The sequence below is a fragment of the Balaenoptera borealis genome, assembly GCF_965194805.1.
Source record: "Balaenoptera borealis genome assembly, chromosome: 7".
Classification (NCBI taxonomy): Eukaryota; Metazoa; Chordata; class Mammalia; order Artiodactyla; family Balaenopteridae; genus Balaenoptera; species Balaenoptera borealis.
In genome coordinates this window covers 71,475,476-71,493,046 of record NC_138864.1, presented here as the reverse complement: position 1 = coordinate 71,493,046, position 17,571 = coordinate 71,475,476, and the positions used below count along the sequence as shown (strand labels likewise).

The 17,571-nt window shown below is 38.1% G+C and overlaps 1 long non-coding RNA gene across 1 annotated transcript in view; it reads right to left on the bottom strand.

Annotated features, from left to right (window-relative positions):
• Positions 1 to 13,132, bottom strand: part of LOC309631806 — a 71,481-nt gene extending 58,349 nt beyond the window's left edge. Inside the window, exons 1-2 of the long non-coding RNA XR_014246565.1 lie at positions 10,009 to 13,132; positions 5,884 to 7,540 (exon numbers count right to left, since the gene is read on the bottom strand). This is a non-coding gene — a long non-coding RNA (uncharacterized lncRNA). The remainder of the gene's footprint in view (positions 1 to 5,883; positions 7,541 to 10,008) is intronic.
• Between the last annotated feature and the right edge of the window lie 4,439 nt (positions 13,133 to 17,571).

Below are 17,571 nucleotides of genomic sequence, written 5' to 3'. Positions count from 1 at the left end.
TTGTGGCACATATATACAATGCAATAGTACTCAGCCATAAAAAGAAACGAAATTGAGTTATTTGTAGTGAGGTGGATGGACCTAGAGTCTATCATACAGAGTGAAGTAAGTCAGAAAGAGAAAAACAAATACCGTATGCTAACACATATATATGGAATCTAAAAAAAAAAAAAGGTTCTGATGAACCTAGGGGCAGGACAGGAATAAAGACACAGACGTAGAGAACAGACTTGAGGACACGGGTAGGGGGAAGGGTAAGCTGGGATGAAGTGAGAGAGTAGCACTGACATATATACACTACCAAACGTAAAATAGATAGCTAGTGGGAAGCAGCCGCATAGCACAGGGAGATCAGCTTGGTGCTTTGCGACTAGATAGAGGGGTGGGACAGGGAGGGTGGGAGGGAGACACAAGAGGGAGGGAATATGGGGATATATGTATACATATAGCTGATTCACTTTGTTATAAAGCGGAAACACAACATTGTAAAGCAATTATACTCCAATAAAGACATTAAAAAAAACAAACAACCTGATGCATTGATTACATGGAGCTGCCTGCCTTGTCTTTCTGTTCTCAAGATACCCTTCTCAGTTCAGTGGGTACTTTTTGTTTCCTCTGTCCTCCAACAACTACTATCTCAAAAGTTGCTTCTGGAATGTAGCAGAGGGAACAAAATAGTTTTGGAGAGTTTCATATCAGCAATAAATGCTTCAACAGAGAAGTGAGATATATATATTCTCATAATCATTGGCCAAATCTAGTTAAATAACCTCATCCAACCAAAAGAGGGCTCAATATTTGTTAAGGACATTTGTGGCTATGTTTATGAAGGATACTGTTCCATAGTTTCCTTTTCTTGTAACAGCCTCATGAAATGAGTTGATGAAAGTTTCCTCCTCTATTTTCTGAGAGATGTATAGAATTAGGATTATTTTACTCTTAAATGTTTATTAAACTTACTGTTGATCCACTTTGAGCCTGGAGTTTTCTTTATACAGTTGACCCTTGAACAACACAGGTTTGAACTGCATGGGTCCACTTATATGTGAATTCTTTCCAGTGAACATATTGGAATTTTTTTTTTTAGATTTGTGACAATTTGAAAAAACTTGAGGAGAACTGCATAGCCTAGAAATATCAAAAAAAATTGAAAAAAAAAAAGGCATGTGGTGAATACATAAAATATATGTACATACTCATCTATTTTATCATTTACTATAAAAAAATAAACAAATCTGTTATAAAAAGTTAAAATTTATCAAAACTTATACAAACACTCATAGACTTACATCAAGCCATTCACCACTGAGAAAAACAAAGAAATGTAAATATATAGTGTTAAATCATAACTTCATAAAATTAACTATAGTACATACTGCACTACTGTAATAATTTTGTAGCCACCTCCTGTTGCTATTGTGGTGAGCCAAGTGTTGTGAGTATCCACTTAAAACACAGTGTGTGGCTAATCATCTCCATGTGAGCAGTTCATCTCTCTACTAAATTGTGTATCACAGTAAAAAGTCCTCTCTCGTGATTTTCCTATATTTTTCATCGTGTTTGGTGCAATACCATAAACCTTGAATGACACCATGGGACCCATACGAAGTACCACAAATGATGCTGAAAGTACTCCCAAGAAGCAGAGAAAAATCATGACATTATAAGAAAAAGTTGAATTGCTTGATATGTGCCATAGATTGAGGTCTGCAGCTACAGTTGCCCACCATTCCAAGATAAATGAATCCAGTGTAAAGACCATTGTATAAAAAAAAGAAAGGAAGAAAAAGGAAAGGAAATTTGTGAAGCTGCTGCTGCAACTAGGCCAGCAGGTGTGAAAACCTTGCACTTTTTGCAAAATATCTTTTTTATCTCATATTGAAAATGCAGATTTATGTGGGTACAGGATTGCTATAAGAAAGGCATACCTATAGACTCTAATATGATTTGAGAAAAAGTGAAGTCATTATGTGACAACTTAATGCAAAAGAAAGGTGAAGAATCTAAAGCTGGAGAATTAATGCCAGCAAAGGATAGTCTGGTAATTTTAGAAAGAGGTTTGGCTTAAAAAAAAAGTCAAAATAACAAGAGAAGCAACTTCTCCCCATCAAGAGGCAGCAGACAAGTTCCTAGATGCCATTAAGAAAATCACTGAGGAGAAAGGTTACCTGCCTGAATAGGTTTTTAATGCAGAAAAAGGTGTCCCATTCGTGGGAAAAAAAAAAAAAAAAAAAAAAGCCATGAAAGACATTTAATAGTAAAGCAGAGAAGCAAGCACCAGGATTTAAGGCAGGAAAGGATAAGCTAACTCTACTCATTTGTGCAGATGCAGTCCGGTTTAAGATCAGGACTGCCCTTATCTATAAAGCTGTTAACCCCTGAGCCCTGAAGGGAGAAGATTAAACACCAACTGCCAGTCTTTTGGTTGTAGAGCAAGCAGCCCTGGACAACGAGAACCCTTTTTCTGGACTGGTTCTATGGCTGCTTTGTCCCTGAAGTCAAGAAATACCTTGCCAGGGGCTTCCCTGGTGGCGCAGTGGTTGAGAATCTGCCTGCCAATGCAGGGGACACGGGTTCGAGCCCTGGTCTGGGAAGATCCCACATGCCGCGGAGCAACTAGGCCCGTGAGCCACAACTACTGAGCCTGCGCGTCTGGAGCCTGTGCTCCGCAACAAGAGAGGCTGAGATAGTGAGAGGCCCGCGCACCGTGATGAAGAGTGGCCCCTACTTGCCGCAACTAGAGAAAGCCCTTGCACAGAAACGAAGACCCAACACAGCCATAAATAAATAAATAAATAAATAAATAAAATTTATTTAAAAAAAAAAAAAAAGAAAGGGACATTGTGGATTTAAAAAAAAAGAAAAGAAAGAAATACCTTGCCAGTAAGGGACTGCCTTTTAAAGTTCTTTTCATATTGGACTATGCCCCTGGCCACCCAGAACCCCAAGAGTTCAACACCAAAGGCACTGAAGTAGTCTACTAGCATCCAAACACAGTGTCATTAATTGAACTTCTAAATCAGCGGGTCATAAGGACCTTTAAGGCTCATTATACACAGTACTCTGTAAAAAACTTTGTCAATGCTATGAAGAGAACCCTTTCATGATAGAGACAGTATCGTGAAAGTCTGGAAGGATTACACCACTGAAGATCCCATCGTTGTTACAGAAAAAGCCATGAAAGCCATCAAGCCAAAAACAATAAATTTCTGCTGGATAAAACTGTGTCCAGATGTTGTGTGTGACTTCACAAGATTTACAAAAGAGCCAGTCAAGGAAATCATGAAAGGTATTGTGGTTATGGCGAAAAAGAGAGGGGCTGTGTGAAGGGTTTCAAGATACAGATTTTGGAGAAATTCAAGAACTAATATACACCACACCAGATGAATTAGCAGAAGACGACCTGATGGAGATGAGCGTTTTGAAACCAGTGCTCGGTGATGAGGAAGAAGATACAGAAGAAACAGTGCCAGAAAACAAATTGACATTAGACAATCTGGCAGAAGGGTTCCAATTATACAAGACTGCTTTTGACTTCTTTTACAACATGATATGGGTACTGAAGCTAAAGCAAACAGTGGAAGAAGCCTTGGTACCATATAAAAACACTTTTAGAGAAATGAAAAATCTGAAGCATTTTTAGAGAAATTACAATGTATTTTCATAAAGTTACCCTAAGTGTGCCTGCCTCTCCTTCCACCTCCTCCACCTCTTCTGCCTCTGCCACCCGAGACAGCAAGACAACCCCTCTTCCTCGTCAGCCTACACAACGTAAAGATGACAGGATAAGGAACTTTATGATGATCCACTTCCACTTAATAGTAAATAATCCTCATGTCATACAGTTAATAAACTTATCTGTTGTGCACGTGTGTGAGTGTACTCATGTGAAAATTTAGTAACTGCATGGCAAGATCTGTTTTTGTGTCATCATCATCAACGTCACAGTGAACAGTCTATCCTTGCATAGGCACAGGGCAAGTGATATTTAATATAAAGTTAATAATGTGTTACTTTTCTTACTGTTTTGTAAGTTTGCTTTTAAAGAATTACACTACTGTATAGTATGCCTCTTTCTTGTAATTGGAAAAACTACATATCAGCCTATCATCATAGGTAAGTCTTTTTTTAAAAAAATTTAACGATGTTTCCAATATTTTATTATGAATATAACTGTAATACTGTATACCATAAAAATTTTATAATGATACATTCATTAGCGTATAGGCTAGGTTATCATGAAGCACTCATATCGATTACACTAGGCTGTCATAAAACAATCATCTTGCTGCTTGTTAGCAATGCATGAATCATTATAGCTGCAAATAAATATGAATTTCTTTCACATTATCTTTTCATTTTTGATGTCTAATGTTAGTAATACATACAACATCTACATTGTTTTGTATCATATAAGGCAGTATTGATGTAGGTACTGACAGACAACTTATCTTGTAAGCAGACAAAAACTTAATGGTGTCAATAATTACAGTACAGTACTGTAAAAGTGATTTCCTTAATAACATTTTCTTTTCTCTAGCTTACTTTATTGTGAGAATGGAGTATATAATACATATAACGTACAAAATATGTGTTAAACAACTATTAATGTTATCGGTAAGGTTTCTGGTCAACAGTAGGCTATTGATAGTTAAGTTTTGGGGGAGTCAAAATTTATACGTGAGTTTTCTAATGTGAGGGGTGTTAGGAGCCCTAACCCCGACATTGTTCAAGGGACAACTATACTTAAAAGATAAAAGCAATCAGATTTTCTATTTTTTTCTCAAGTCAGATTTGGCATTTTATGTCTTTTGAGGAACCTGCCCTTTTAATATAAGCTGTTGAATGTATTGGTATAAAGTTGTTCATAAAATCCCCCTATTACTTTCTGTATCTACAGGATGTACAGATAGTTGGCAATTTTTATCTTCTTTTTCTTTTCAGATACTATGAATAGAATTTTATAAATTTTATTGTTCTTTTCAAAAACAGCTTTTGATTTTACTTTTTCTGTTCTTTATACATCATTCTAAGATTTAGAATGAGTAAGAGATAAGTGACGTTCAGAGTCATAGTGACCCCACTACAGTGACCTGTGTTTGCAGACTGGGCTGAGTTATAAAACAAGGGGTTAGTCTAAGGAGCAGCTCCCAGTAGATCTGGAACCCTGAGGCTAGCATTGCAGGGTAAGCTGGAATTGCTGAGAGCATCAGCCAGATTGAAAACTCCTGGAAGTTTCTCTTGAAGATATAGAAGGTGGCTAGTGGCTAGCACCAATGCCTGCGAAAGACCAATGTTTCTTAAACATTTGTTAAATAAATCTCCAAGGGCTGTGGATGACCTGGATACCTAAGAGAAGGCATGACAAGAAAATGCTGGGCTGCACCAGCAGAGGACAGTAGAGCCAACAGGAACCCTACAATGACTGTCACCAGGGTGAGACAGTGGAGATGGGATATTGCCATGAAATCAAAGGGACCTGGGCAGCCGGTCATTGCAGCTGATTAAGTAGACATGCTCCAGAACACGCTGAAGATTTCTTATTCTGTGGCCAAAACACTGGAATAACAAAAACTTCACTTAAACTTTGTGGGCAATGGGCTTACAAAAGAGGTCATTGATAACAGAACACTGGTATCAATGCAGATACTTATAACAGCAGGGAGATTTCTCTAGGGTTCCTGGTGGGATTCAAATCAAGTGATTAAATCAAGTGGTTTTTAATTTTTCCTGTTTTTATCTTATTTCCCTAACCAGAATCTAGAACACTACATTCATTTGTACCCTCTATGATGTAATCCTGGTTCATCATGTTCTGGGCAAGTGTACTGTTAATATATACGAATACAAACACACATACACACACTATCATCCTCCTACCTTTCAGCCAAGTTCACAAATTCTCTCTTTCATTTCACCATTTCCTCAGACATTTCCTCCATATGGTCCTATAGGGCAAAATCAGAAAAGTTTTAAGGCTGGGTAAAGATGGATGCTATGTGTATGTTTAGGGGTTGACATGACAGTAAATGATACTCTTACTCACTCCTGGATCCTCTTTGTTCTAAGATACCAGTGTTATTTTTCTTTAGCATTAGTGTAGATAATGTGAATTGACTACATTTGTGAAATAAAAGGAGAAACTAAGCAAAGGCTGCAGGGGAGATATTTAATTAATAAATTCACAAAAATCAACATTGTAATAAAACTGTATAAATATTTAGCTAAATTGGAAAACTGTTATGTGTGTTCCCAGCATGCAATTTGGCATTATAACAAATCACAAGAAAAACCATGTCTTTGTGAAATAAGCAAATGTGAAATGAGTAAAACTATACAAGGCTGTTTGCTAGCTCTAAAACAATTGTTTACTTGCATTTTTCATGAAGGCTGTTTAATTAACTATGCTTGATATCTTGGGTTGCATGTTATCTTCTATGTCTTAGTGCTGAGAATGTTTCATATCTGAGAGCTCTGTACTGCATATTCTGAAAATAAAGCTTGGAAGATAATTTTGACTGTTTTTGAGTGATTAATTTTATTGCCGGAACTATCTGACCATTTACCAAATGTTCTTCTGTCCAGTCACCTCTATCTTTCTAAAACATTTTAAAGGAAAAAAATGGGATCTCCACGAACTTTTTGGACTGATATTGCAAAAACTTGGTAATTTAACTATATATCTTGATTGTATAATACTTCTTACACTAATACAGGACTTAGAAGGACAGAGGAAAGAAAAAGGCTAAATAGACTGTTTATGTTCTAACAGCAATATAATGATATTGAAAGTCAAGAAGTCATTAGTTCTGCTGCCTTTTTCCCCTTATTTCTCTACATAGCCACAGCAAACCTAGGAAGTCTTTTACTCTGTGATCAGTTTTTAACTTGGAACCCTGGTTATATCTGTCAATATCTGTCATTCTGAGCCTGTTTTTCCAATCTTGATTGAAGTTCTCACTTTCTTTTCTTTGTTATTCTTCTCAGCTTTGAATATGTGCTACATTGCTATAGGTGGAAGTTTTTGTTTTTGCTTTTTTTTTTTTTGGTCCTTGAAATCTTAAATTATTCTTCAAACTAGTCTGGACATATAGACTTACAGATATATGAAACATGTAAATCTTACCATTTCTCTCTTTCAGTTTTCTAACAGCCAGTTCCAGTTCTATTTTGTTTGAACTGTCTAAACTTCCACTGTAAATACTAATTTGGACATATTGGCCTTGTGCACATTAATGTTACATATTTCCCTCTGGCCTGAGGGATGCAAACAAGAGGGATAGTCTAAAATCTGGTTAGGGTGAGAAATTGTACACAGAAAAAGTCACTGATCCATACTGAATATACAATGAGGGTCACAGACAATGCTATAAGAATACAAATGATATTTAATTATTGGGTGCTGAACTAGAGAATACTTTATTTTTTAAATTCAGAGTAATAATGTCATTTTTAATTGTCATAATTATGGAATTCAATAAATTTCTGAATCATTTGCATAGTGTCAAAGTATAATTATCAAAAAGCAAAAGTGACTCTCATACAAATACAGAATAAATATTTGTCATAGATATATTAAGCCATTAATGTTGGAGCCATTAAGATGGTAAAGCTTGTTCAAAGACCACTCTGAGAAACTGGTTACTTACAGGCATTTTGGGAGTAGTAGGGGGGAGAATATTAAATACAAAGTAGTTAATTTCCAACAGGACAATTAAACCATAATCTTTGTCGTTATCATCTCTACCAAACAAAAATCTATAAGTTAACATGTCATTTACAGTATCTGTACTCTAATCAAATAGTAAAATAGCAAACTCAAGCACAAGTACACTCTCTTAGAGAATTAAATAGTCCTTGGTGGGCCTTTGATCCAATGGCCTTTATTACATTGGAAGGTGATAATGCTCCACGCCCCATTTTCAAGTTTTGGATAAAAAAAATTTTAACACTAGTTTATCCTTCTGGTTGCTGTAAGTAAATCACATAATTTCTTGGCCTCACTTTTCTTGTTGTCGGTTAAAAGGAATTCAAGATGTATTTTTCTCACAGGGGGGATAACAAGCTAATGTGCAAAACAGGTCTTTGAAAGGTAACATAGTTAATAGTTATTAATTATTAGTACTGTCCCACTCTTGAGTTTCTTTAAGAAATATTTACATGGGATTCTAGTTTATCTTTTTTCTGGCATGTTTTTAGAGCCTAGGAACCTGTCTCTTTGCAATCTGACTTTCAAGTGTTCTTGCACGTTCTAACTCATGGTAGATATTAAACAAATGTTTGCTGAAGGAAGACCTAGTTTTTGTGAACATTGCTCTTTGTTAATAAGGAATACATGGTGCTCAAATCCACCTACTAATGAATTCTTTTTCCTTATGGCCATTAATGCAGTGGTTTTCCTCTGCAAGTAAGCATCATGTTCTTTATTCCAACAGATCTAGGTCTTCTTTGTAAAAACATTAAGTATTTTCTATTTAGATGTCACACTTATCTTTGACAATGGAATGGGGGTGTTGTTTTTTATTAATAGCCTTTTGATATGTTTTATCAGCCAAAAATAAATAATAATTCATCCCCCATCTTTTTCATTAGCCTTTTATGGCAACTAAGGTGTCAACACTTTTCATGACTAAGCAGCAGATTATTAATCTACTTTCTCCTCATCTGTAAAATAAGGAGGCCATATTATTTTTAAGAAACTTTCCAGTCTGTAATCCTCTACTGAAATGTTGAAACAAATCATTTTTATAATTTTTTTCACTTGAATTAAAAACAGCAACAACAGCTTAATGGACCTTCACAGTAGTAGTTGCCCTTAATTCAAATACCCTAACACTATCTTTATTTGGCATACATTATATAATAGATTCACAATTGTTAAAAATGGCATTATACAGGTGAAAAAGAAGTGCTGAACCAGAAATGAGTTTAAATTCTGTCTGTGCCCCTTGCCGGGTTTAAAAGATCACACACGATTAACTTTCATATGTATGAACTTCATAAAACTTAAAATCTCACAGGCACAGGACTTACAAATTCCAAATGCCTATATGTCTTATTCCAACATAATTCTGACATTGTCCCACTGATAAGAAATAGGAATAGGTGCAACAAAAATTCATTTTATGATAATCATTTTATGGACGCCAGATATAAGAAGAAGGGCAAAACTACGTCCTAGTTACAGAAAATCACACAGAAGGCAAGCTCAGCGTGAGGGTATTAGCTGGGGCTGCCCTAACAAAATACCGTAGACTGGGAGGCTTAAACAGACAACAGACATTTACTACTTACAGTTCTGGAACCTGGGAAGTCCGAGATCAAGGTACCAACAGATTCGGTTCTTGGTGAAGGCCCTCTTCCTGCCTTATAGATGGCCACCTTCTTGCTGTGTCCTCAGGTGATGACAGAAACAGGAAGCTCTGGTCTATCTTCCTCTTCTTATAACAGAAATCCCATCATGATAACTCCATCCTCATGACCTCACCTAAACCTAATTACCTCCCAAAGACCTTACTTCCTAGCACCATCACATTTCCTTAGGGCTTCAATACATGAATTCTGGGGGGACACCAGCATTCAGTCCTTAACAGTAGGTATTTTAACCAAGTCCTCTGAAATTGGGGAAAGGATGGGAGAAGGCAGGGCCTGGGTATTCCTCTGTAAGTCTCCCATGATATCTGTAAATAAAGAAAACATTGTATACACGCAAAGTTAGTAAGCTGCTATGACTCTTTTCTATGAGAGGTTTTGAGTTAGTATGTTTGGTGTGATTTCCGGGAATATGCATTTTTATTAATCGTTCTGACCAATCCTGACTCAGGTAGTCTCTAGACTACTCTACTACTAAACACTGGACTAGATGACCTGTGAGGTCATCTAAATATCTAAAATGCTGATTACAAAAGCCTAGGAATTCATTAGAATTCCAGCTGATTTTTCTGTGTGCTAGTATAGATTGCCAAAGAAAAAGAAATACTACATGTGAGTTATCATGATAATTACCTGAGGAAGATTAATACATCATCTTTGAGATTACTTTTTAAACTAAACTAAAATAAATAATTAAATTAAATAATAATTAAATATAATAATTAAGATCTCTTCTTGTCCTTTGCTTGGTACAATGAACTTATTTTGCCCTGGGTATTCAATGTTAACAGATCTTCCTTTTCATACTTTCTCCTCTTCTTTCTTTTTCTTATTCATTCATATTTTCTCTGGGACACTAAAAATGCAACTTTGCATAATTCTTACTTTACCAGTATCACTGGTAAGTATTCATGTGCCCCTATACGTACAAGTCATTATTTTTTTATTCAATTTCATGAAGCAGTCTAGGCCACCATGTACATTCTTTGGTTCAAATTGTTTCTAATTAGAGTATGAGTCTCATTTGCTTTTTTATAATGCCCTTGAGCTGTTTGGTTCCATTAGTGTTTTTAAAAAAGGGCTAGTACAGAGGAAGAAGTCAGAGCATCTGACTTCTATAGTCTTGTGCAGTCTGAAAAGCTACTTTACTTCTCAAATGAGGACATTTTTGTGTTGTTGTCTACTTTCATGGTAATATGTGTCCACCATTAAAATCTACAGGACACATAATCTGGACCAATAAAGCAATATTGGTGACAGTTTTCCCTTTTTCTCTGCTTCTTACTAGTACAAGAAATAAGCTTTCTCGGTGTAGTGGCCACTCTATTATCAAGAGCTCTTGGCCAATTTCCAGGTCAAGGCCTATTAAAAGCTTCTGAGAAGCCAAACAATTTAAATACCCTGTAGTTAAATTAAGGAGCTCTATTCAAGCAGACAACAGCAAAGGTGATAGTACTTCCACAATTCCATTAACAATTCATGAATTCTCAGCAAATGTTGATGAGTTAATCCAATCACCACGGTTAAAACAAATGGAGCTTAGATTCTGCTAGTTTTTCTTCTTCATCCACAAAACTTTAATTTGCCTTTTTCTTTTTAATGGAAGATATTAGGGAGGAGAGAGGGTTTTGGAATTGTACTAGGCTGGTTCATACTCCAACCCTGGTCTTTATTAATAGCTTTAGGGAGATTATGCAATGTTTCTGAGTTTTAGAGGGTTGCCCCCTCCCAGGAGCATTCCTAATAGAGATATTGCAGGAATTGATATGAGTCAATGTAACAGGCTTAGTACAGTGCCTAGCATACACATTGCCTTTAATAAATAAAAGTTGTTACTATTTAGCAAGAGGCCAAATATTGATATAGGTGAATGTGCATGTCTTTCTGCCCTCACTCCCTCCTAAATCCTTTTTATTGTTTTCCTCCAAACTGGAACAGGTGCTTCCCTCTCTGCCCATTCTCCTACCCCAGTAACCTCCACACGCATCCCTTTCCCCAGCTGTCTGATTGAGTCCAAGTCCCTGGCCTTGCTCTTCCTGTTTGTGTGCTATTTTTTTTAGAACATCCTGACTCTATTGTTATCAAAATATATCTTTTATTTGGATTCCATTCCTTTATTTCCATATCCTATGTATTTTATAGGGAATACAAGAACTGACAGTGGTGAATAATAGTGACAATGCCTTACTTCCAAGTAACATACTGGCATTTTTTTCCCTGTTGGGAAAAAGACCCTGTATCTTAGCAGTAAGTCCGTTAAGCTGCACCTCACAGGCCTACAAGGCCTGTACTTGCCCAGCTGCAAAATCAAAGAGACTGGAGTCAGTGACAGAGACATGAATGGTTTAATGGATGGGGGAGCTTACACATCTGAAGCAAGGTCCTGGAGTGACACCCCACCATGTGCAGTGGATGGTGGGCAGAACATGGTGTCAGTCTTCTCTCCCCGGGGAAGGGGAGCTTACCAGTTATAGGAGGAACTGACATCAGGTTGGCTCACTGGTTACCAGGGGAAACCAGCAGAGGGGTGTGCCCCTCACTGCTCCTTTGATGAGCATAGTGGAAAGTTCTGATCTAAAGCTAGAACAGTCATTAGCTGGGGCCTGGGGCAAGTATGTAGGAAGGTCAGTCATGTGCATAGGGTGTAGGTGAAGCAGGCCCTGGTCGGGCAGGGGATGTACAGAGAGCAAGAGAACAGCCATCTTGAGTGGCTGGACCATACGCTCCATCCCTACATACCCTGCAGAACCCTTACAACCTTGGTCCACTGCTCTTCTACCATATCCCTGGGGTCAGGTATGTAGAGGGGCACTGCCACCAGATACCACACATGCAATACAGACACCAGCAGCCAAAGAATCAAGAGTAAGATAGCTAGGTATGCTAAAACCAGTCATTCGCCAGGATGTGGGCAAATCTTGGAGCCAAGCGCTTACCAGGTCAATGGAGAGGGAGTCAATGGTGGCCATGCCCTGTCCGGTTATAAGAAAGGTAAAGCCGTCCCTGGTTTTCACAAACCCAGAGAGTCCCATGGGGAGGGGAAGGCGCTGGCTTTAAAGGAAACATCCTACTGGCCTACCCAGGAGTCAGCAGTTACATTAAAAGTCTGATTGCATTGCCCTTTAGGTGTCCACCCCATGTTATGTTGGGTGCCATTAGGGGTAAACCTATTAGGTTTATCCAAAAAAAGACAGTTAATCCCACTAACTGGACTTGTATGTCCAGAAGCCAGCCTATTCCACTCCACACCATGTAGCCCAGGGGGGCTGACGGGCAGTCACCCTGGCAAAGTGTATGACGTGTTATACAGTAACGTTTACCGACAGGGGTCCTTCTGACATATTGATATGTGGGACAGGAAGATGGTAAGAGTTTTTTCCCCCCATTGTCAGTCATCCCCACGTGGTCACATTAGTTGGGTCAATTTATCATGGAAGTCCAGAGGAGGACGACAAGAGCATCTCGCTGTAGACCCAGCAATTAGACTTATTTTGCAGTGAGGCCATTGTTGCTGCTCAAACCTCAAATAGATTTCCTCCGCTCAAGCTAGGGAAGAAATGTAAGACATTTAACAGGCCCAACACAGGGGAGATCATGACCATTAAGCAAAATACCACACCTGCCTGTGGTTTCTGTCCTGGTCTGCAATACAGTTCAGAAAACTCAAGTTTTCAGTAATACAGGAACTTGTCCAAACACATCTACGATGGTCACCTCATTTTACCTTGGATGTCTGAACTACAGCTACCCCATTTTGACTTTTTTTTTTTTTCCCATTTTGACTTTTAAATGCATTCCCCTCCACAACGGCCAAAGCAGATGCACAATGCATGTTCCACAGACCACAAAACAGGCCACTGAGGTCAGTAAACTTTAAGTTAAATGATGTATAAACCAGAATGACTTCCACATGTGAAGATTTTTCTATCATTTCCCCTTTTGATTGCAAATCTTTTGATAGACCAAAGTATTTGTCCTGGGACCAGATCATGTCCAGATCGTGTGCCTCAGCGCTAGGTCTTCTTCATATTTGCCTAGTTATCCACATAAGGGGAAAACTGATCACACAAGCTCAGAGGTATGTCAGTGGGGGAACATTTTAGAGGCTATACATTTTATCAATTATACCCAATTGTTACACTAACATTGTACATGCGCTTTTAGGAATAGACTTAAAGCAAATAGTGTTATATATCACCTCATGATATATCATCTCAGAGTAGTAATACTCTGACAACTTCATGAGAGAATTCTCTTTCCATCCTGAATCTCAGGGCAAAAGTATGGCTAACACAATAGCTTTCATAAATACAGACCTCAGCAGAACTAGAAGTTACTATCCACTGAAACATAACATTTTTTCTCTCTAAAATTACCCTCATCTCCACCAAACACAGCCAAATCAAGACTAATTTGTTCACAAAATAAGCCTAGTCAATTGACCACACAGGCTACTCCAAGCTGGCTCTCGTGGAACTCCTCAGATGGAGCCTCAGGCTGAATTCAAAAAAGGCCTCTCAAGGCCAGGAAAGCCATCAGACTCCACCTCAGTGGATTTCTCTCTTCTAGAGGTTCTCAAAATATCGAGATTCCTGCACATGCCAGGAGACAGTTTTTCCCACTTGCCTAATAAGGCTGCTGGGAACCCAAGTCTCTTAATTTCTGGAGGGCCCAGGCAGAGAGAAAAGAGAAATGTTTCAATTCTACCCACAGGTATAGTTTACTCAATTGTTGTAAGTCATAACTAACTTGAGAAAGGCTTCCCTATATCTGTAAAACACAGATCAAAGCCAGTAATATTCCAGACAAAAACAATAAAAATCATAACCATATTCACCAGTTCACTCAGTAACCAATCCTTTTGTTAACTTTTTATGAAACCATCAGGTTTTCCATTAGGATTCTTTACTTTCTTACCCAGTTCAGCACTATCATCTGAAATTTATCAGAGACCTTTATTTGTCAAAAGTCCTACTTATCCCCAAAGACACTCTATGAAGCCACCATCACCCTGATACCAAAACCAGACAAAGATGTCACTAAAAAAGAAAATTACAGGCCAAGATATTTGATGAATATAGATGCAAAAATTCTCAACAAAATATTAGCAAACCAAACCCAACAACATATTAAAAAGATCATACACCATGACCAAGTTGGATTTATCCCAAGTTCACAAAGATGGTTCAACATACCCAAATCAATCAATGTGATACACCACATCAACAAAAGACGAAAACCACATGATCATCTCAATAGATGCGGAAAAAGCATTTTCATAAAATTCAACATCAATTCATGATAAAAGCTCTTACCACAGTGAGTATAGAGGGAACATATCTCAACCTAATGAAAGCTATTTATGACAAACCCATAGCCAATATAATACTCAATGGCGAAAAGCTGAAAGGCTTCCTGCTTAAACTGACCTACGGTCAATTAATCTTTAACAAGAAGACAAAAGAGACTAGAATATACAACAGGAAAAAGACAGTCTCTTCAGCAAGTGGTGTTGGGAAATTTGGACAGCCACATGCAAATCAATGAAGTTAGAACACACCCTCACACCATACACACAAAAAAACCCTCAAAATGGCTTAAAGACTGAAATATGACATGATACCCTAAAACTCCTGGTAGAGAACATAGGCAAAACATTCTCTGACATAAATCGTACTAATGCTTTCTTAGGTCAGTCTCCCAAGGCAATAGAAATAAAAGCAAAAATAAACAAATGGAACCTAATCACACTTATAAGCTTTTGCACAGCAAAGGAAATCATAAACAAAATGAAAAGACAGCCTATGGACTGGGAGAAGATATTTGCAAATAATGTGCCCAACAAGGGCTTAATTTCCAAAATACACAAACAGCTCACACAACTCAACAACAACAAAACAAACAACCCAAATGAAAAATGGGCAGAAGACCTAAACAGACTTTTCTCCAAAGACATACAGATGGCCAAAAGGCACATGAAAACATGCTCAACATCTCTAATTAGAGATATGTAAATCAAAACTACAATGAGATACCATTTCACACCAGTCAGAATGGCCATCATTAAAAAGTCTACAAATAACACATGCTGGAGAGGGTGTGCAGAAAAGGGAACCCTCTTACACTGTTGGTGGGAATGTAAATTGGTGCAGCCACTATAAAAAGCAGTATGGAGATTCCTCAAAAAACTAAAAATGGAGTTGCCATATGATCCAGCAATCCCACTCCTGGGCATATATCCAGAGAAAACTCTAATTCAAAAAGATAAATGCACCCCTATGTTCATAGCAGCACTATCAACAATAGCCAAGACATGGAAACAATCTAAATGTCCAACAGATAAATGGATAAAGATGTGACTACTACTTGGAATACACACAATGGAATACTACTCAGTCATAAAGAAGAATGAAATAATGCCATTTTCAGCCACATGGATGGACCTAGAGATTACTATACTAAGTGAAGTCAGAAAGAAAAAGACAAACACCATATGATATCACTTATATATGGATTCTAAAATATGACACAAACGAATTTATCTGCAAAACGGAAACAGACTCATAGAGAACAGACTTCTGGTTGCCAAGGATGAGGGGTGTGGAGGAGAGATGGAGTGGAGTTTGGGGTTAGCAGATGCAAACTATTATATATAGAATGGATAAACAACAAGGTCCTACTGTGTACCATAGGCAACTATATTCAATATGCTGTGATAAACCATAATGGAAAAGAATATAAAAAAGAATGCATATATATATATGTACATATACACACATATATATGTATAACTGAATCACTTTGCTGCACAGCAGAAATTAACACAACATTGTAAATCAACCATACTTCAGTTTTAAAAAAGTCCTTCCTATGAATCTTCTTGAAGATGAAGCACTTTTGCAAAAGCATCAGAGTACAATATCTATCTATAAATGATAAAAGACTAAAATGCACAGTTAAACACCTGATTCTGATGTAATGGATAAAGAAACTTGGTTACAATACCTAGAATTATGACTGATTATCATCTTAACCCTTAAAAACCTTAATCTGTAGCAAGAAGCAAGTGATTGTGAACTGTTTGTCATACCAGCAGGAAAACTTATGCTTGAGTCTTCCTCTCCTAAGAAGGCCAAGGTAGGTAAATTTAGACCCGCCCAGCAATTAATGCTCCAGTATTTTATCCTATTTGAAATGACTATCCAGATAGTCAATGAATTCTCTTCATTTAATTTAGTTTTACCAAAATACGGAGAGACTGTTTTACATAGACATTCCCAAAACATAATTATTCCTATACAGTTTTAAAAGGCCTTCTTTTTTTTCCTTCACTCTTAAAGATCACGTAGGATTAGATGAAAGATCCTGAGAGCCCAAGTAGATCATTTACATCTCAAAAGCCCAAAAACAGAAATAGCAATGCCTTCTAGAAAGCTAACTTCCTCTGATGGCGTATGCAAAAGCCAGTTTTAGAATGTCAAAAGATTCCCGTCTTGGCCATTTTCAGGGATTTTTTTCCGTTTCTACATAGCTAATTCAGTTTAAAGAAATAACAGTAATAAACAATAATACATATCATTCGCTCACATTCACATGCCTCACTTTCAGAGGAACAGGAATCAGCATTCAAGTTAACCTTTACCTCAGCTGTTAGCTCAGCCTCTGTGGCCTTTCTTAAAATAAAAAGCAACTGCCAGCCCACAGCTGTGGCCACCGCCTTATTGTCTCTAATCTTTTTTTCCCACCGTAATGACGGCCAGTATCTCCGCAACAGCCTTGGGGGTGTCTGTGAGTTCTCAATACTCTCCTGGCGGCCCCCGTTAACCAAGGACAGTCACCAGAGGGCCCCACATACTAGTGGGCGGCCACCCCGGGATCACCCCCGCGACCTTCTGGATTACCCCTGCAGCGCTTGGGCCCCCCAGGCTAGTGGGCGACGCCTGCAACCTTCCATTCACCCGTCCTTATTTCCTGACATCTCCGGGCTCAGGGGAGTTTTTTGAGTCTCCTGGCTGCTCTGCCAATTGTTGGGCTGCATCCCGCAGGCCTACAAGCCCTAGACCTGCCCAGCTTCAAGACCAAAGAAAGAGCCTGGAGTCAACGACAATGGTTTCATGGACAGGGGGAGCTTACATGTCTGAAGCAAGGTCCTAGAGCAACACCCCACCCTGTGAGGCAGGTGGCAGGCAGAACCAG